The sequence below is a fragment of the Hemitrygon akajei genome, chromosome 6, assembly GCF_048418815.1.
Source record: "Hemitrygon akajei chromosome 6, sHemAka1.3, whole genome shotgun sequence".
NCBI lineage: Eukaryota > Metazoa > Chordata > Chondrichthyes > Myliobatiformes > Dasyatidae > Hemitrygon > Hemitrygon akajei.
Genome location: NC_133129.1, coordinates 38,535,569 through 38,554,050, shown reverse-complemented (window position 1 = coordinate 38,554,050; position 18,482 = coordinate 38,535,569). Strand labels below are relative to the sequence as shown.

General features: G+C 41.8%; 1 pseudogene; it reads right to left on the bottom strand.

Annotated features, from left to right (window-relative positions):
* Window positions 1-18,169, bottom strand: part of LOC140728978 (neurolysin, mitochondrial-like) — a 40,231-nt pseudogene extending 22,062 nt beyond the window's left edge.
* Window positions 18,170-18,482: the final 313 nt, after the last annotated feature.

Genomic DNA, 18,482 nt, shown 5'->3' with positions numbered 1-18,482 from the left:
TTCTGCATACATACCAGGGGTGATTGATAAGTTTGTGGCCTAAGGTAGAAGGAGTCAATTTTAGAAAACCTAGCACATTTATTTTACAACATAGTCCCCTCCTACATTTACACACTTAGTCCAGCAGTTGTGGAGCGCACGGATCTTGAACCTCCAGAAAGTGTACACAGCATGGGTGATTGATAAGTTTGTGGCCTAAGGTAGAGGGAGATGGGTTATACCACTCTCATTACATGCACATGCAGTTCAACTCTTTGGGTGATTATGCAGAAAGTTTGAAGTTAATAACTCGTCTCCTTCTACCTTAGGCCACAAACTTATCAATCACCCCCTACATAGATAAAATGAACCTTTGAAAGGTCATTGGCCCCAAATACTCACCTAATTTCTCTCTCCACAGATCATGCCAGAACTATTGAATATTTTCAGCATTTCCTGTTTTATTTCAGATGTTTAGCATTGATATGTGTGGCGTTTTGATTGATCTAAAAAGACACTATTTTAAAAACAAAGCCACCACGCAAGTTTGGAACAATGAAACCAGAAACCCAACAGATAATTCTGTAGTTTATACATAAGCCAAACTTCTCCATTACACAAAGATGACTTTATTGTTCAGTTTGTTTAGTTGTGTTAGGTAAAACTCATAGTTTTGCATTTTGTTAATCCAGTGCCCACATTTTATATTTTGTTCTTAATTTGTGGGAATATTACTACTCCCATAGGGTTGAAATACTGCAAAGATTAAAACAAAAACATGTCTTTAATCACAGGATGTGGACTATTGCCTGTCAGGCCATGGTTACATCTCATTCTGTGTTGGCGCATGGCCAAGTGGTTAAGGCGTTCGTCCAGTGATCTGAAGGTCGCTAGTTCGAGGCTGCATGTGCTGCAAGGCACTTAACCACACATTGCTCTACATTGACACCGGTGCCAAGCCGTATGGGTCCTAATGCCCTTCCCTTGGACAACATCGGTGGCATGGAGAGGGGAGACTTGCAGCTTGGGCAACTGCCGGCCTTCCATAAAAAAAAACCTTGCCCAGGCTTGCGCCCTGGAAACTTTCCAAGGTGCAAATCCATGGTCAATCGAGACTAACGGAGGCCTACACACTACAAACACACCTCATTCCTAATTGCTATTTCAGAGGTTGGTTATGAGTTGACCACATTAGTGAGCCTGATGTCACATGCAGGACGGGCTGAATAAAAGGTGTGAAGTGTGTACCTGGGTACAGATCTGATGTATTATATGACCAAATCCGTGGAAGAAGATCTCAACTTCCACGTGTTGGAGGAGTGAGGGAATGTTTTTGGTTGGTTTGGTAAAATTTATTACCAATGCTTAAGCTACTATTTAGATAGATAGATAGATAGATACTTTATTCATCCCCATGGGGAAATTCAACATTTTTTCCAATGTCCCATACACTTGTTGTAGCAAAACTAATTACATACAATACTTAACTCAGTAAAAAATATGATGTTCATCTAAATCACTATCTCAAAAAGCATTAATAATAGCTTTTAAAAAGTTCTTAAGTCCTGGCGGTAGAATTGTAAAGCCTAATGGCATTGGGGAGTATTGACCTCTTCATCCTGTCTGAGGAGCATTGCATCGATAGTAACCTGTCGCTGAAACTGCTTCTCTGTCTCTGGATGGTGCTATGTAGAGGATGTTCAGAGTTATCCATAATTGACCGTAGCCTACTCAGTGCCCTTCGCTCAGCTACCGATGTTAAACTCTCGAGTACTTTGCCCACGACAGAGCCCGCCTTCCTTACCAGCTTATTAAGACGTGAGGCGTCTCTCTTCTTAATGCTTCCTCCCCAACACGCCACCACAAAGAAGAGGGCGCTCTTCACAACTGACCTATAGAACATGTTCAGCATCTCACTACAGACATTGAATGACGCCAACCTTCTTAGGAAGTACAGTCGACTCTGTGCCTTCCTGCACAAGGCATCTGTGTTGGCAGTCCAGTCTAGCTTCTCGTCTAACTGTACTCCCAGATACTTGTAGGTCTTAACCTGCTCCACACATTCTCCATTAATGATCACTGGCTCCATATGAGGCCTAGATCTCCTAAAGTCCACCACCATCTCCTTGGTCTTGGTGATATTGAGACGCAGGTAGTTTGAGTTGCACCATATCACAAAGTCCTGTATCAGTTTCCTATACTCCTCCTCCTGTCCATTCCTGACACACCCCACTATGGCCGTGTCATCAGCGAACTTCTGCACATGGCAGGACTCCGAGTTATATTGAAAGTCTGATGTGTACAGGGTGAACAGGACCGGAGAGAGTACGGTTCCCTGCGGCGCCCCTGTGCTGCTGACCACCGTGTCAGACCTACAGTCTCCCAACCGCACATACTGAGGTCTATCTGTCAAGTAGTCCACTATCCAATCCACCATGTGAGAGTCTACTCCCATCTCCGTTAGTTTGTGCCTTAAGATCTTGGGCTGGATGGTGTTAAAGGCACTAGAGAAGTCAAGGAATGTAATCCTCACAGCACAACTGACCCCCTCTAGGTGAGAGAGTGATTTGTGCAGCAAATACGTGATAGCATCCTCCACTCCCACCTTCTCCTTATATGCAAACTGAAGAGGATCCTGGGCGTGCCTGGTTTGTGGCCTCAGATTCTGTATTATCAGCCGCTCCATGGTCTTCATCACGTGCGACGTCAAGGCAACAGGTCTGAAGTCATTCAACTCCTTTGGTTGTGGTTTCTTCGGTACCGGGATAATACAGGATGTTTTCCACTGTCTTGGTACTCTTCTCTGCTCCAGGCTCATGTTGAAGATGCGCTGTAGTGGTTCTCCCAGCTCAGTCGCACAGGCCCTCAGTAATCGTGGGGAAACTCCATCCGGTCCAGCCGCCTTGCTGGTACAGATCTTCCTCAGTTGACCTTCCACCTGTGCAGCCGTAATCCTGGGCGTGGGCCAGGCGTGGGTCTCCTGTGAGTGGCTATTTTCCTGTGAGGGAAGTAAGCCTGGTGTGGATTTCTGCGGTGAGGATGAGATTGAGCTGTCGAACCTGTTGAAGAAGTTGTTCAGCTGGTTCGCTTTCTCCACATCTCCACTTATGTTCGCCCCCCGCTTTGCACCGCATCCGGTGATGATCTTCATCCCATCCCACACCTCCTTCATGCTTTTTTTCTGCAGCTTTTGTTCTAGCTTCCTCCTATACTGCTCCTTTGCCCCCCTTATCTGTACTCTGAGTTCCTTCTGAACTCTTTTAAGCTCCAACCGATCACCATCTTTAAAGGCCCTCTTCTTCTGGTTTAGGAGGCCTTTGATGTGACTAGTGATCCAGGGCTTATTATTGGGATAGCAGCGAACAGTTCTAACAGGAACAACTGCATCCACACAAAAGTTAATATAGTCCGTTGTGCATTCAGTGACCTCCTCAACGCCCCCACAGGGGCGTTGTCCTTTTCCATCGGATAGTAGACATCTGGGCTGGAGATCGAAACAAGCTGCACGTCCAAACTTTCCATCTCTGCAGGAGAAAGCCAAAACAACAAGTAACTTCTCCATTTGAATCAAACAGCAACAAGATCAAATCAGAACAGAGGTATCCAGTAAGCACAAAATAATTAATATTCTATATTATTACTGTGAAATGGATTTCAAAAAACTTGCTTACTTAACATCATACCACACTTATGTTACATATACAATCTATGTTATTCCACAGGTGTGTAACTGTCTTCATTGTATTTAAAGTAGAATAAATGATATTGCAATCAAGTGTCAGGTCTGGCAAAACTCATGCATTTTAACTGCACTTGACACACTGATGATTGGATTTACTGTGACAAACATTTATAAATTACATAATTAGCATTTTCCTAATTGTACCCCTCTGATTACATCAAGCAGCATTAATCCAAAATGTGATAATAAACATCATTTGACTGAAAACAAAATATTGAATTGATTACCTCAGGAGCAAAGGAAGCATTTTTATGTCTGCATTAAGCATATAGATCATTCTGATCATGTGGGTATTGTTGATGCCAATTTTGTGAATTAGATTTGTTATTGTAAATTTATAATGACACAGAGAAGGCCATTTGGCCCACCAAATCTACGCCAACTCTCCTATTTCCCTGTATCCCTATAACTTATTCTCCCTCACACGATCTGAGTGAAAACATTTTTTTCTCAGATACCCTCTAATCTAAACCTTATGTCCCTTGCCTTCTGGATTTAAATATCTGTTACAGGGTAAAGTTTCCTATTTGCATCACTCAATTTTAGAGCATAGAATAGTACTGCGCAGCACAGGCCCTTCGGCCCATGATGTTGTGCTGACTTTTTTTTAAACTTACTCCAAGCTTATCTTGCCTATCCCTCCCAGATAGCCCTCCATTTTTCATTCATCCATGTGCCTATCTGTTTGTTGTACAATTATGCTGTACTCTATTAGGAACTGCGTCAGCCTCCTCTGGTCCAAAGAAAACAAACCCAGCCTTACCAGGCAAACAGCACACTGTTGATGTCTCCTCGTAGGATGACGAAACGTTTGCAAATGGATTGCCAAGATCGGAGAACAACTCAACCCAACCATCACCCACCCGAGTAACACACTTTCCAAGTTATTTCCACCAGCCTGTCCCGTCTCTCCTCATTTACAGGTACACGGTGGGGAGGGGCTTGGAGGGTATTGGGTCAGACGTGGGTAACTGGAATTAGAAGGGAGAATGCTGTGGTCACAATGGACCAGTTGAGCCAAGGGGTCTATTTTCATGCTGTACTACTCTACATCACCCTAGTGAATCTCTTCTGCAAACTCACCACTATGATCACATTCTTCCTAATACCACAAGTGCGGCCCAGCCAATAATTGGCCAAGTTGTGCCATGACCCCTCTGCTCTTTTATTTTTGATATTTAGCGTAGACGGAGCAATCTGCAGGGCATACATCTGCTGTATCACATCTGAGGTCCTGTTTCCTAATTTCTTTCTTCCTGTGGCAGTGGTTAAGATTTCAATATGTCCAAAAACTGTTATTAGCATACCTTGGATAGAGGTCAAGATAAAACTGCCCTAAGTCATTCCCTGTGACGCTATCCTGAACAGAGTGCACAGTCACACCATTATGCCAGGTTTGAGCATGTTTTAATTGGGTGAAGGACAGTCCCAACATGTCCTGATAGATGTCCATTAATATTGTGGTCACCACTTCCACGGGGAAGAACTCCTTCAAGTAATTGTGATTAACAGAATATTTGATTTTCTCAGTCTGTGTCATATAATAATACATACCCCAAGCATTTATCATTTTATTGTACTTGAATCCTCGCTCAGCACATTCTTTCCTCTATAAGTCTAAAATGAAGCTTCTTTCCTCTTCGGCTAAAGGTTTCAATTTCTGGTATACTGTAATTGATCTGAAGAACAAAAGGAAGGCAATGAAATAGGTTTGATTTCAGTCAACAATTTATGTTGCACTTTAACCAGTTCTCACCAAAAATAAATTCTGCAGTTTGACATTCTGAGACTGAAACATTGTGTAATGGGGGAAATTTATCACAAATTCTGCGAAGATCAGCAGGATAAATTCATGATTGATGCCATTTGCTCCCTATTAAAATCAATAGAGACGTCACACACACACTGCAAAACAGATGTGTGCATTGCTCTATCAGATTTGCCAATGCATGTTCCTGTTGTGTAAAAATTCTTCAGGGCAAGACAAATACTGCACATTCCTTTTCCTGAAACACAGAGGAATGTACAAAAATAGCCCAATGTGGTCCCAGCATTTAGGAAATATTATACCCTGCAAAACCCCTCATACCTCATGAACTCCCCCACCCCCTTCAGGTGCTCACCCATCTCCTACATTCAGTAAATTCACAGAATGCATAGTTAAATCTCCTTTTCCTTAAACCTGACAATATGTCTTTTTCACATTTTTAACTATGGTATGCATACTGACAGTTCACCCAATGCCTCAAATTTCAATCATGTTCAGTTCCCTTCGCAGTTTCATCACCCTGACTGTGCGTTCAGGCTCTCTCCCTTTCAGACACTTTTTACTGGAATTTGCACACACTTTGTTCCGCAAATTCTGTCTGAGCCACCATGAGATTCTTCCATAAATTCCTGACCCCTCTGCTTTCCTGTTCTTGAATTACACACACAGAATGCTGGTGGAACTCAGCAGGTCAGGCAGCAGCTATGGAGGAAAATCAATGGCCAACGTTTCATGTCAAAACTCTTCATCAGGTCATGACCCAAAATGTCAACCGTTTATTCCCCTTCATAGATGCTACCTGACCTGCTGAGTTCCTCCAGCATTTTCTGTGCGTTATTCTGGATTTCCAGCATCTGCAGAATCTTTTGAGTTCATGCCTTCTCATTCTCTTGGTGCAACACTCTCTTTATAATATTCTTTGTGACCAACATTTTGATGGCATTTCCAATTATCTCTTTCTCAGAGACCATGCCTTCTAAATGAATCATGCAGCATTTCCTACAGTAGTGCATTTTTGGAATTCTTAAATAATCACTAAATGTGGTAATTGTTGGTGAACCATTTCTTACTTGTGAGAAAATTAAAGTCATTGCTGCTTAGCACACTTCCCCTGGAGGGCTGTGGAAGTCAGACCAGTTAAAACTCAGAAATCCCACATCCTCAGCATACTGGTGATGCCAGGCTATCGTATATCATTTCCATTAAAAGCCTGACACATTTTTGATTCACATTTTAGGAGCGGTTACAAAGTAATAAAAAGGATTTGGGAATTGGGACCCATTGGGTTTACAGGCAGTGTGTGAATTGGGATCCACTGAATTTAAAGGGAGCATGGAAATCCGGACCCATTGAATTTAAAGGGAACCTGGGAGTTGGGACCCATTGAGTTTAAAGGGAGCACGGGAATTGGGACCCAGTGGGTTTAAGGAGAGCATGGGAAATGGGCGTAGTGGATTTAATAGAAGCATGGGAATTGGGACCCAGTGATTTTAATGGAAGTGCAGGAACCAGGACCTAACAAATAAAGAAAAAATGGAGTGATTTGAGGGTGCATGGAAGCTGGAGATACATGAGAAGATATGGAACCCGAAGCAACACACAAAAAGCTGAAGGAACTCAGTGGGTCAGGCAGCATTTGTGAAAGGAAATGAACATTCAACATTTTGGGTTGAGGTCCTTCATCTGGGCTGAAACATAGAGCAGAAATAGTCAGTATGAAAAGGTTCTAGAGCTGGTTGGTGATCAGTCAATCCAGATGGTGGGGGATGGCTGATAGCCAGATGAGGGGAGAGTGGGAATAGCACCAGAAGCTGGAAGTGACCAAGGGCTGAGGATGATGAAATCTGATTGGAGAGGAAGGTTGATCTTGGAGTAAAGGAAGTGAGGTTGGACAAATAGAGGGAAGCAGTGGAGAAGGCAACCAATGGGATCAATGTAGATGATGGACATGGAGCAGGTGGAGGAAAAGGGTAGGTAGGTCAGGAGGAGGGAGAAAAGGGACAGAGAGAAGCAGTTTGTTGGAAATCGGAGAACTCGTGTTGATGCCACTAGGTTGCAGACTACCAAGGTAGAATATAAGGAGCTGTTCCCCTAGCTTGTGTTTAGCTTCACCCTAGACAGACATCTCCGTATGGAAATAGGGTGGAGAATTAAAATGGCTGACACCAGAAAATCCAGAGAACCCTGGGCGATGGAGCAGAGGGGCTCAGCGAAGCGGTTGTCTAGTTTGTACCTGATGTAGAGGAGAGGGGAAGAGGTGGTTGGTGGTGAGATTATTTTACAACTGGCAGAAGTTGCAAAGAATGATCTGCTTGGTGAGGATCAAGAGAACTCTATTTCTGTTCAGCCTGGGGTGTGAGTGGGAGCAGATGTGCTGGAAATGCAGTACCATGGGAGGGAAGCCCTGTTACCTGCAGGAGGAAGACAACTTCTTTGGAAATTGGATCCTGGTGAGTTAAATGCCAAACTATTGTGACTTCTGAACAATGGGATAGCAAAGTTTTTAAAAAGAGGTTTACCCAATTTAAATGGAAATAAATTGTTGTAAGATCGGGGAATTGATGTCTTTGGGGAAGCTGAACTGGAGAAGAGACCTGGAGACTGATCAGCTGTGATCACACCTCAATGCAGGGCAGATTTGAAGGTTCAAGGGACCTCCTCTTGCTCCTCCTTTTTCATGTTCTAAGATGAAGCCAGATGAGCACTTGGACATATTCAGAATCACATCGCAAGAACTGTACTCTAATCCGCCGGCTCTGCAAGGCAACAACACATTTTGTTTATCGCTGACCATCAACTCTGAACCACAGGACAATGTCTTGTCACACCAGTGTACGCAATGATGGGAAAGAGAAGGACCATGATGATGGTCCTTTATCAACAAGATGGTGGGCAATAGCAACAGTATAAAGTATACATTTTAATAAAGTTTAAAGGAAAGAACAGACCTAAAAACTTAGCAACATTTTCCCTTTTTTTGGCCATGTTTATCTCAAGTACAAAGTCAGTATGGGAGCGAAAGCCCAGTAGCCCTGCTGCTTTTGCTCGAAGTAGGATCAGCTTTTCAAGAATTTTTGTGTTTGCCTGCCAGTAAAAGAGATTAAAGTAGAGAATTAATCCAGTGATCTAACTTCACATATTTCAAAAGCAAGTTTTAATACAAATATAGAGAACAGCAAAACAAGGTCTGCTGAAGTTTCTATAGGTTATTTTCTTTAAAAGAATGGTTTCTTGGCCCTATAAAACATTGTAACCCAACTATATAATGCCTTTAACAAAGCCAAACCATGGAGCACCAGCAAAACAAATTTGCTACTGAGCCACCCAAGGGAAGGTCAGCAGAGGTTTATCTCAGTCAAGGAATTTGTTTTTAAGGAGCAGAGAGGGTTAAAGGAGAGTCTTGGATAGGGAATTCCAGATACTTGGCAACTGCACCAAGCTGCAAGTGATATTGGGAGCACACCAAATATCAGGAGAGGTTCTGGGAGTATGGAGAAGAAGGGGGTGGGAGGGTGGGGGGATAGAGAAGGGGGTGGGAGGATAGGGGGATAGAGAAGGGGGTGGGAGGGTAGGGGGATAGAGAGGGGATGGTAGAGGGGGTGTAGAGGAGTGTGGTGGGGGGATTGGCAGAGGAGAGTTACAAAGGAGTGGGGTAAGAAATGCATTATTAATTCAATTAATGCAGATAATAAATGGGGTTTCAATAGTTGAGCAGATAGCAGGTGTCTGCAACCCTATCCTTGGTCTAAGGCACAGTTTCAGCTGTGCAATTTATCCACTGCTCCAGTTGATCTGGCCCAGTAACTTAAAATAATTAATAGCCTTTTTTTTAATGAGTTATAAATTTCTCCTACAGGCCATTAGGTCAAGTAAAATTACTGCACATTAAATTGATCTTACTTTCCAGCTGCTAATAGTCATAAATAGATTCCAGCTACACATGAAATCTGTCGGATAAAATTTCACATGATGACCTGGAAGATGTGTGACATTTGCATGGTGTACTGAGAGACATTTCAAAAAATAACTGGCTCTGTTGGTTACAAACAGCACCAACTCACATCCCTCTGAAATCTTAAAATGTTCTAAAGGACCTTCAACTTCTGGGTGAAGAAAATCTGAAATTCTTTATAAATTCAAGCTTTCTATAACCAAAACAATCCTCTTTAAGCATTTGAAGTATCTGTAACATAGAAGTTTTTGTTTACTTTAAATCCCCATGGATGCAATCTGACAGGAATAAAACTAATTTCTGCAAACGAGTTTAGCTGGGAATTTTTCTTACTTTACATCTGGAATGAAAAGCTGTTTCCATTTTCTTCTGGTTTCTGGGATATAGCATTCTTTAACTGTCGGCATGTAATGGAGGTACTTCAACGTCAACTTGTATTTATCATCATCTGTCTTCTCCAAATCACCAAGAAAGTCCTCAGGGAGGCCACCTAAAGTAGAATTTGAGGCAATTTTACCACTGTTTGTAATAACCAGTAACAATAAGAAATAAACATATTAATGTCACTGAGTAAGTAGCAGCTAAAATTAGAACATAATAATGTACATTTGATATGACACTTTATATCAAAGGATACCATTCTGGCACAGATAGTTAAACTTTTTTTTCAAAAGATTAAATATTAGCTTTATTCGTCACATGTACATTGAATACAGTGAAATGTGTCATTTGTGTCAGAACAAATCAGCAAGGATTGTGCTGAAGGCAGCCTGAAAGTGTGGTTCTATTTGTCATCAAAACATACTGCGAAATATGTTGTTTGTATCAATGACCTCAACGCTGCCTGAGATGTGGGCTACTCCCAGCACCAGTGTCACAGTGAGGGGAGGGCTCAGGTGGTGGGCAGGAAGGTGAAAAAGAAGAAAAAGCATCTGAAGGCTTCTTCACCCCCCCCCCGGGGAAGGAGTGAGTGGTTTTTGTACATCTGAGCTCAGAGGGTCCTGCAGCTCCTGAGATCCAGAAAGAGCCTGGGGAAGTCAGGGGAGGGGAAGCGGTGCCAGAGGCAGGATGCCTGTGAAATGGAGGACAGCGTGGATTACCATATCTGTGGCTGGAGATCAGGGGCCACAAGAGGAGAACGTACTCCCGGTAAAGGCCGTATGCACGGAGTATGTCCTCTCAGAGCTGCAGGATAGCCCTGTCGTACAGGAGCCCACGTGATGGTCAGGAAGTGCTTGTCAAACCCAGACCTTGGGATACCACGCGGGAGAGGGTCCTACATGACATGAGCCGTCTCACGGGAATCCCCACCGTTGCCCTTCCGTGAAGCTCCAAAGCATTTCTTGTACGGGCTGCTCTTGCACACCTTTCACTTCCTTGCCTTGCAACTGCCACCCAGACTCACCTTGGCAATCTGTTTTACCATCTGGCAGCAGTGGAGGACCCCAGTGGAAATCTCTTTATGCAGGGGTCCTTCCCCTGTTATTGGGCACCTGGAATGGAAGGTGTTGCATAGGGCAGTACCGTGCAATAGATTCACTGACACCACGTCCACCTGTCCGTTCTGTGGCCAGGAGGAGTCAGTGTAGCATGCTTATATGGAATGTGAGAGGTTGCAGCCCCTGTTTGAGTATCTGAAGGGGTGTCCGCTCAGGTTCTGGTTGTTCTTCAGCCCCCGCACTCCTCATATACGGGCACCCCACGCAGAAGGGGGCGGGTCGTGAGGAGGATCTGTGGGTGGGCTTGCTCCTGGGCCCAGCCCTGATAGTTGTTCATGAGTCAAGGCGGTCGAAAGTCGAGGGCGTTGCCAGGGCTGACTGCCTGCCCCTCTTCCGAGGATACATTCGTGCCCGGCTGTCTATCACTGGGGCAGATGTATGAACTCCTTACAGACAGCAGCGGGAATTGAACACCGATTGGTGATCACTGGTGCTGTAAAGCAACTGCACCGACTGCTAATCCCCTGTGCCACCCGAAGTACTTTGTAATAGTGAACAGGTTTCAATCCTGAGCTCTGGTGCTATCTGAATGGAATTTGCACAGTCTCCCTGTGACTGGAAGAGCTTTCTCTGGGCATTCCCGTCTCCTTCCACACACTACTGATGTGCCGACTGTCAGATTAGTAGGCCACTGTAAACCGCCTCTGATCTGTCAGGGGTTCTCGTCTCTGCAGGCGGGGCTGTAGGGGAGTGGAGGAACATAAATGAAGATGCAGAATAAATACCAGTTTAGGATTAGTGCAAATGGTTGCTTTATAGTTGGCACAGATTTGATGGGTTGATGGAACTTCCATGCTCTAAGACTCAAAAACATTGATTCTGACATCCCCTAAACACAAATCAACATTCCATGCATCATAAGAACAACAAGAGCTTTGCATGCTAAGTTCTCCCCCTCCTTGTTGGGTTGCCATGAGACCATTCACAATATCACACCTCTCGGAGTCAGCCACAGTGTGTAAGCTGTAATGAATGACAGCATGCTACTCAATCCTGAGGCTGACTCCATCCATGATCCTATCTGCCCTCGATATGTAAACCTTGTGTTGGGTTCAAATGCACATACAGGAATCTTAACCTCATAACAGGTTAAGGTGAAAGGTGAAATGTTCACTCAGAGGGTGGTGTGAGTTACCAGCAGAAGTGGTGGACGCAGGTTTGATTGTAACATTTAAGAGAAGTTTGTGTCGGCACATGGATGGGAGAGGTATGAAGAGCTATGGTCCAGGTCCAGGTCAATGGGACTAGGCAGGATAACAGTTAAGCACAGATCGAGGGGCCCCTTTCTGTGTTGTAGCACTCTGATGCTAAATGACAATTTTCTCCTCTCCATCACAAGGATACTTAAATGTTCACCTGTCCATTTAATTAGTTCATCATTAAAAAAGTGTGAAATTTCTTCACGTTATCTCAGCAAAATTACGTTTCTGTGCTGTACATTACTAAATTATACACCATGAAGTAAAACTGGATAACATTTTTCCCACTTTTCAATTTGGGATTGTCTTTTTCTTTGCTTAACATCTAATTCCCTCTGCAGTTTCAAGCATAACTTATGTGAATAGCAAACTTTACGCTGCATTCTTAGTCTTACTTTCTCTCCTTGAATGTAAATCCTAAAGAGAAGCTACAAACCTTGGCAATATAGTCACTGCATTAGGTAGATGCATCAAATGTAATAAGATTTCGCATCACGCTAAAATAAATGCACGCAAGAAAATTACCCAACCATGACTCATACCCAGCTCACCCCCGGTGAACAGAAGAACGGTAGTGTCTTCGTTGAGATTTTTCTTGAATTCAATACAGAGTTCACTGATTTACTATTTGGTATCTTTGAGTTCCTTCACAATAAAACATAATATGTTAATCGTACTTTTAATTTTTGAACTTAGTAAAACAACATGGATGCTGAATTAAACTGATATTACATATTTTCTGAATTTTGAAGCTGCCCATCTATATAAATCTGAACCAGATGAATCTACTGATCCAATGTTACCTAAATAATTGTAATTCTTCTTGCTGTAAGCAATGAAGTGGAAGATGATGATCATCAGGTCTATTAAACTTACTGACTCGATTTTATTTGGCAGGTGTAATCCATTTCTTTGTCCTAGCTTCAGCAGTCTCTCCATATTTCGCTTGGCTTCTGGTTTCAAGGCGTCAGGGTTGATCCTTTCCTGCGATTATGTCCGAACCAGGAATTAATTTCCAACTTTGAAAGCAGGGTTAATTCAAATGTGAGTAATCAAAGAACAGCTTGATATAAAGCATCTTGCACTTACTAGGAAAGCAGCTCTTTAAATTTCAAAAAAAGCCCAGCAGGGGGCAAAACTTCTGTAGCTCTTTGAACGTGCGAAAAGGTGTAACTCTGCACCACTTACCTTCTGGGATTAGAGCCAAACAGTACAGGTGTATTATCAGTACAAAGAAGATTTCCCTTTGTATTGAACAGTTCACAACCTTAGGAGTTTTAAAGCCACCGCTGTGGTATGAGAAATACAGCAACCGAAGTTTCTCAGTCAACAGGAATAATGTTGACTGAGAGGCAAGTATCAAGCAGGACACTGGAAATAACCTCCCTCCTCTGCTTTAAATTGTATCAGATCTTATGGTCCATCCAGTAGAGCAGACAGAGCCTCTGTTTGACACATTCAAAAGATAGTGCTGGGAGTGCTACAGAGTCGCACCCCAAGGAACGACAAGTATGTCACCTGTTGAGGTTATGGAAAAAGATTTTTTTCTTAATTAAATGTACTAAAACATTTGCCTTAGTCACATTGTTACCCTGAAGTATTCTAACACTTGGTTGAGCACAGTTCCAAAAATGCTCAAGCTCGACACCGTCCAATCAGTGGGATTTGCCTCCCATGGCCAACATAATACATGGCTGTCCAATAATGGTTCAAGATATCCAGACGTGTGCTGTTTAGAGTTTAGGAGAATGATAAGTGGTCTCACTGAAACACACAAAACCACAAGCGGGGATTACAGTTGATAGATTACCATCAATAGGACAGTCTCAAACGAGGGACTTACAAATTAAGGGACAGAACATTTAAAATTGGGGTGTGCAGGAATTTCTTATTGTAGAGTTGCTGGAATTCTCTACCCTAGAAAGTTGTGGAGGCTAGATAACTGGAGGTATTTAAAGAGAAGGTAAACCATTTTTTTTCAAACTATCAGGGAACTGAAGGCTTTGTGGAACAGGTACACAAAAAGACAGATCTGCCATGATCATGTGGAATGGTGGGGCAGAATTGAAGGGCTAAGTAGCACACTCATGCCCCTACCTTCTTGTGCTCCCTGTACCACTGCCACTTTGTACACCATTTATAAACTGGAAAGCCATCACTTAGCAACAGGATCTCATCATCAAACACAAATCAACACTGTTCCAAAATACTGGAGCTCTCCCCAAACAGAGCCCTGGGAAAAGACTGATCTGAAGAAATGCTGTTTCAAAAAGGAATCAAATATCTTCTCACAAATGATTGGAGATAAATAACAACTGCTAGTTTTACATCCACGTCACTCAGTAAAAGAAGATTATGTACATCAATGTAAAAAAACATCCTTCCAAACTTATCCATCAATACTTTTAATAAATAACACAGCCACCACTATTAAAAGTTGAATGAATAAGCTCATTTGAGAGGCATAGATAGGGCAAGCAGTCGTAATCTTTTCTCCAGGGTGAAAACTTTGAACATCAGAGGCTAAGCGGTTTGGGGGGTGGGGGGGGGGGGGGTGGTATTTAAAGGTGATGTGAAGGGCAAGATTTTTTTTGTATTACAGAGTGGTAGGTACCTGGAATGGAGTGGGAGAGTGGAAGCAGGTAATTTGGTGGACACATGACTCTGAAGGCAATACAAGGATATGAAATGTACACACGAGGAGGAATTTAGTATAAATTAGCATCAAGATTGGCACAACATCGTGGGCTAAATGGTCTGCCTAGTGCTGTATTGTTCTTTGTTTACCTTCACATGCAAATTGACTATACTTACGGTGGATAGATTAAGGCTGAACATTGATTCCAGAGCAACATGTGATAGGGATTTCTAACTGGATTTTTCAAGCCTCTGCCTATCCGGCATAATGGGCTACAGTGTCCTCTACCATGCACAAACATAATTTTACTTTGAGTAAGAAATTTAAACCATTTCCCCCTTGTTAACAGGAGAAAAATCATTGTAATGCTGCATTTGTTCACCAAAGTCAAGGGACTGCTACCTAAACATTTTACAAAGCATTCACCTGAAGAGCCACAAGCCACACATCACTTCTCATGGCCATGCCCCCATCAAACTCTGAAAGCTTCTTATCTGCCTCAGTGCTGGCAGCATGCACATCTTCATCTTGAGAGATGTGCCTCAAAAAAGTCTAATCTCTTTGTTCCACTTGAAGATAAAAGAAAGATACAGATGATTTTAAACAGTAGTTTAATAATGTAGCTAAAGAAAATTCAAATTGACAAAAAATATTTTGCTCTGAACTGGGATTGGAGAATTAGGTAAACCACGATTTCCATGTCTGAGCTTCCTCATAACTTCACAAAATTGTCTCAAAGCACTTCATACAATATCCCGAAGTGTACTGACTGTCCAATGAGCTAGAAAAGCTATCACTTTACAAAGCTTGAAATCAGTTGTGTTTATTTAATAATGTAAGTGAAATCAGATACTTGACAACCTTTCTTCAAGTTAAGTCAACAGAAGAAATAGTTGGAGCTCAGGTTAAGCAATATTAACTCAGATGTATGAAACAAAGAAGTATGAGAAGGAAATAAGATGTTCTAACTTTGAACGTATTTGTATAAACTAAATAATCTTTCAACTACAACATTAGCAAATGTCCAATTGATTTTTGGCTGAATTTATTTAAATAGAAATTCTCCAAAAGAAACTGTATTTTGCATTATGTTATCATCCTAATTAGCCAAAGGAGGTACACTAACTGCAATCACTTTAATGAACAAGCAGTTTACAAAGTTGTCAGAGCTTTCTGGAGAGGCGCCATTTTAAATGTGCATTTATAGTTATGGAATCTGGAGTTTAACTAAGGAAGAAGGAAAGTAAATCCAGGAATGTTCAGAAAGCGTGAGTAGGCGGGCTTGAAAAGGAAACTTTTGAGCATATTACACAGGGATAGTTTGTTGTGATGATAAATAATTTACATAATTCTTAGGTGGTGTAAAATGTTCTAATATTTGTTTTCCAAGGATTGAGAGGGACAAATGTTCTTAAATATTGTGAGAAGGATATGCACAATCATGGATAAACTAACTTTTCACTCAATTTATCCACATTTCATGCAAGGGAAAAAGAATTTCTGGGGATCAAGTTGTGTTTGAGACAAATTCCATCTCTGAAAATGTGCTCAAAGGATCATCACCACCCAAATATACAATATACAAAATTGTATATTTCAAGAATACACCATACAAAACAGTAAGATCTCACCAAAGGTATTCCTCCAAACCCCAATTCTGGAATGAAAGGGTTCCAGGGTTCAAATAGTGCCCATAGCTGGACAAAAAGTTTTTAAAAAGGACTGATACAGAAGGCTATTCTTGAAGTTCTTAGAGAAGGATTAAAAAATGACATACTAAATTAAGCCATTTATAGGTCAGTTAGACTGACAATAGAAGTGGAGTAAAGCTAGAAGTTATTAATTGGATAGTTGGATAAAGGCATTTAAAAGATCATACAATGATAGTCAACACTGATTGACATGAAAACGGAACAAAAAATGTTGGAAATATTCATTGAACGAAACGTTGATTTCCTTCTTTCCACAACTGCTGCCTGCATTGCAACACAGACCCATTAGATTGATTTCTAGGGCAAGTGGGAATTGTTCTACAGAGACCATTTTGTACTTCAAACTTACACAGATAGTTTCACATAAAAGTCTTGGCTGCTACATGGATGTTACCCCACACTAAGGACTTTAGATTTTGGTTACACAGAATGAGGGATCAGCTGATCAGAGCTCAAATGAGGAGACATTTCTTCACATAGAGTGTTGAGTGTTTTCGGAATTCTCTTTCTTGGAGTACTATGGATGCCGAGTTGAGGTATATTTGAGATAGAAGGCTATGAATATTTAGGCATGGAACCAATGATGGTGGAGTTAAAGATTAGTCGTGATCTTATTGAATTTTGGATCAGATTTAAAAAGAGCCATGGAGACTATTCTTAATCACTTTATACCATGGCTATGTTTTCATCTTACCACAACAAACCAACACAAAGGCTCTCTTCACCAAATCATATTGATCTCTCCCTTACAAAAGTTCAAAGTAACCCCATTATCAAAATACGTACAAGTCATCATATACTACTCTGAGATTCATTTTCTTGCAGGCATTCACAATAGCACAAAATACAACAGAGTCAAGGAAAAACTACATACAAACCAAACAAAGACTGATAAACAACCAATGTGCAAAACATGAACTGGGTAAATACAAAAAAAATCAGTAAATAATAATGAATAAATAAATAATTCTAAGAATATGAGTTGTAGAGTACATCTCTGACAGCATCTCTTTCTCAACATAGTCACGCTCTCCATCCCTCTAACCTCTCCTTCAAGAAACCTCCTTTACCTCTTCTTCCAACGAAGCCCATCATGAGGAGCAGGGCAATGGTCTGGCATGTCCCATCCCAGCTGATTTTCAGTTGCTCTGCAGTGGACCAAGTGAAGGATACTCCTGCTTGTTCCCACCTGGAGACAGAATGTGTCAAGATGATCAACTTTATGATGGCCTTGCACTGATGAGTGACAAATGCTAACTTGAATACAGCAGCAGTGCACCCACAGCCCTCTTCATTAAAGTGTGCCAGGGACTCACAATCCTTCGAGTGAAGAAACTCAAATCAAGACAGTCTGACAACTTACCAACATATTCATCCTCCACCTTTGCTAAAACCTTTAATGTGTTTTCATATGTAACTTCTCCAATATCTAACGTTCCAACACTGTCGTACTCTTGCAAGGTTCTGTGAATGAGAGCTGTCCGAGTCCTGACTTGATTTGCTGTCAAATCCCGCTGCAACTTCTTGACGTCCATTTATTGTTTTGGAGTTGAAAACAACTCCTGAAGTTAGCGTAACAAAGGTCTGAAAATAGAAACTTAAAATAAACCAACAAACTTTTCACACTGATAAAGATTCCGTAATAATAGCTCACACACAGAAAATTAATTGCAGTGGATCCTGTTACTTTTTAATTTTAGCCAGAGTAGATTGCTTTATATGAAGCTATACTTCTCTAGGGGTTCAGTGAACAAGTGCACTCCACAATGAGGTTGATTCTTTCAACTTTTAAGGCTGAAATGTAACTTGCTGCCAATCTTGATAACCATACCAAATTAAGAACCATGACAATTGGCCACTGTAATCAGGCTGCTCAAAAAACATCAATTATAGCAGTTACTCCAGACTGGTTGGCAGAGTGGAGATATGTCTCTACAAAGGAGGTGTAAGGTGTCCTTTCCCTCCACGAGCCTGCAGGTCATCCTTGGCAAAG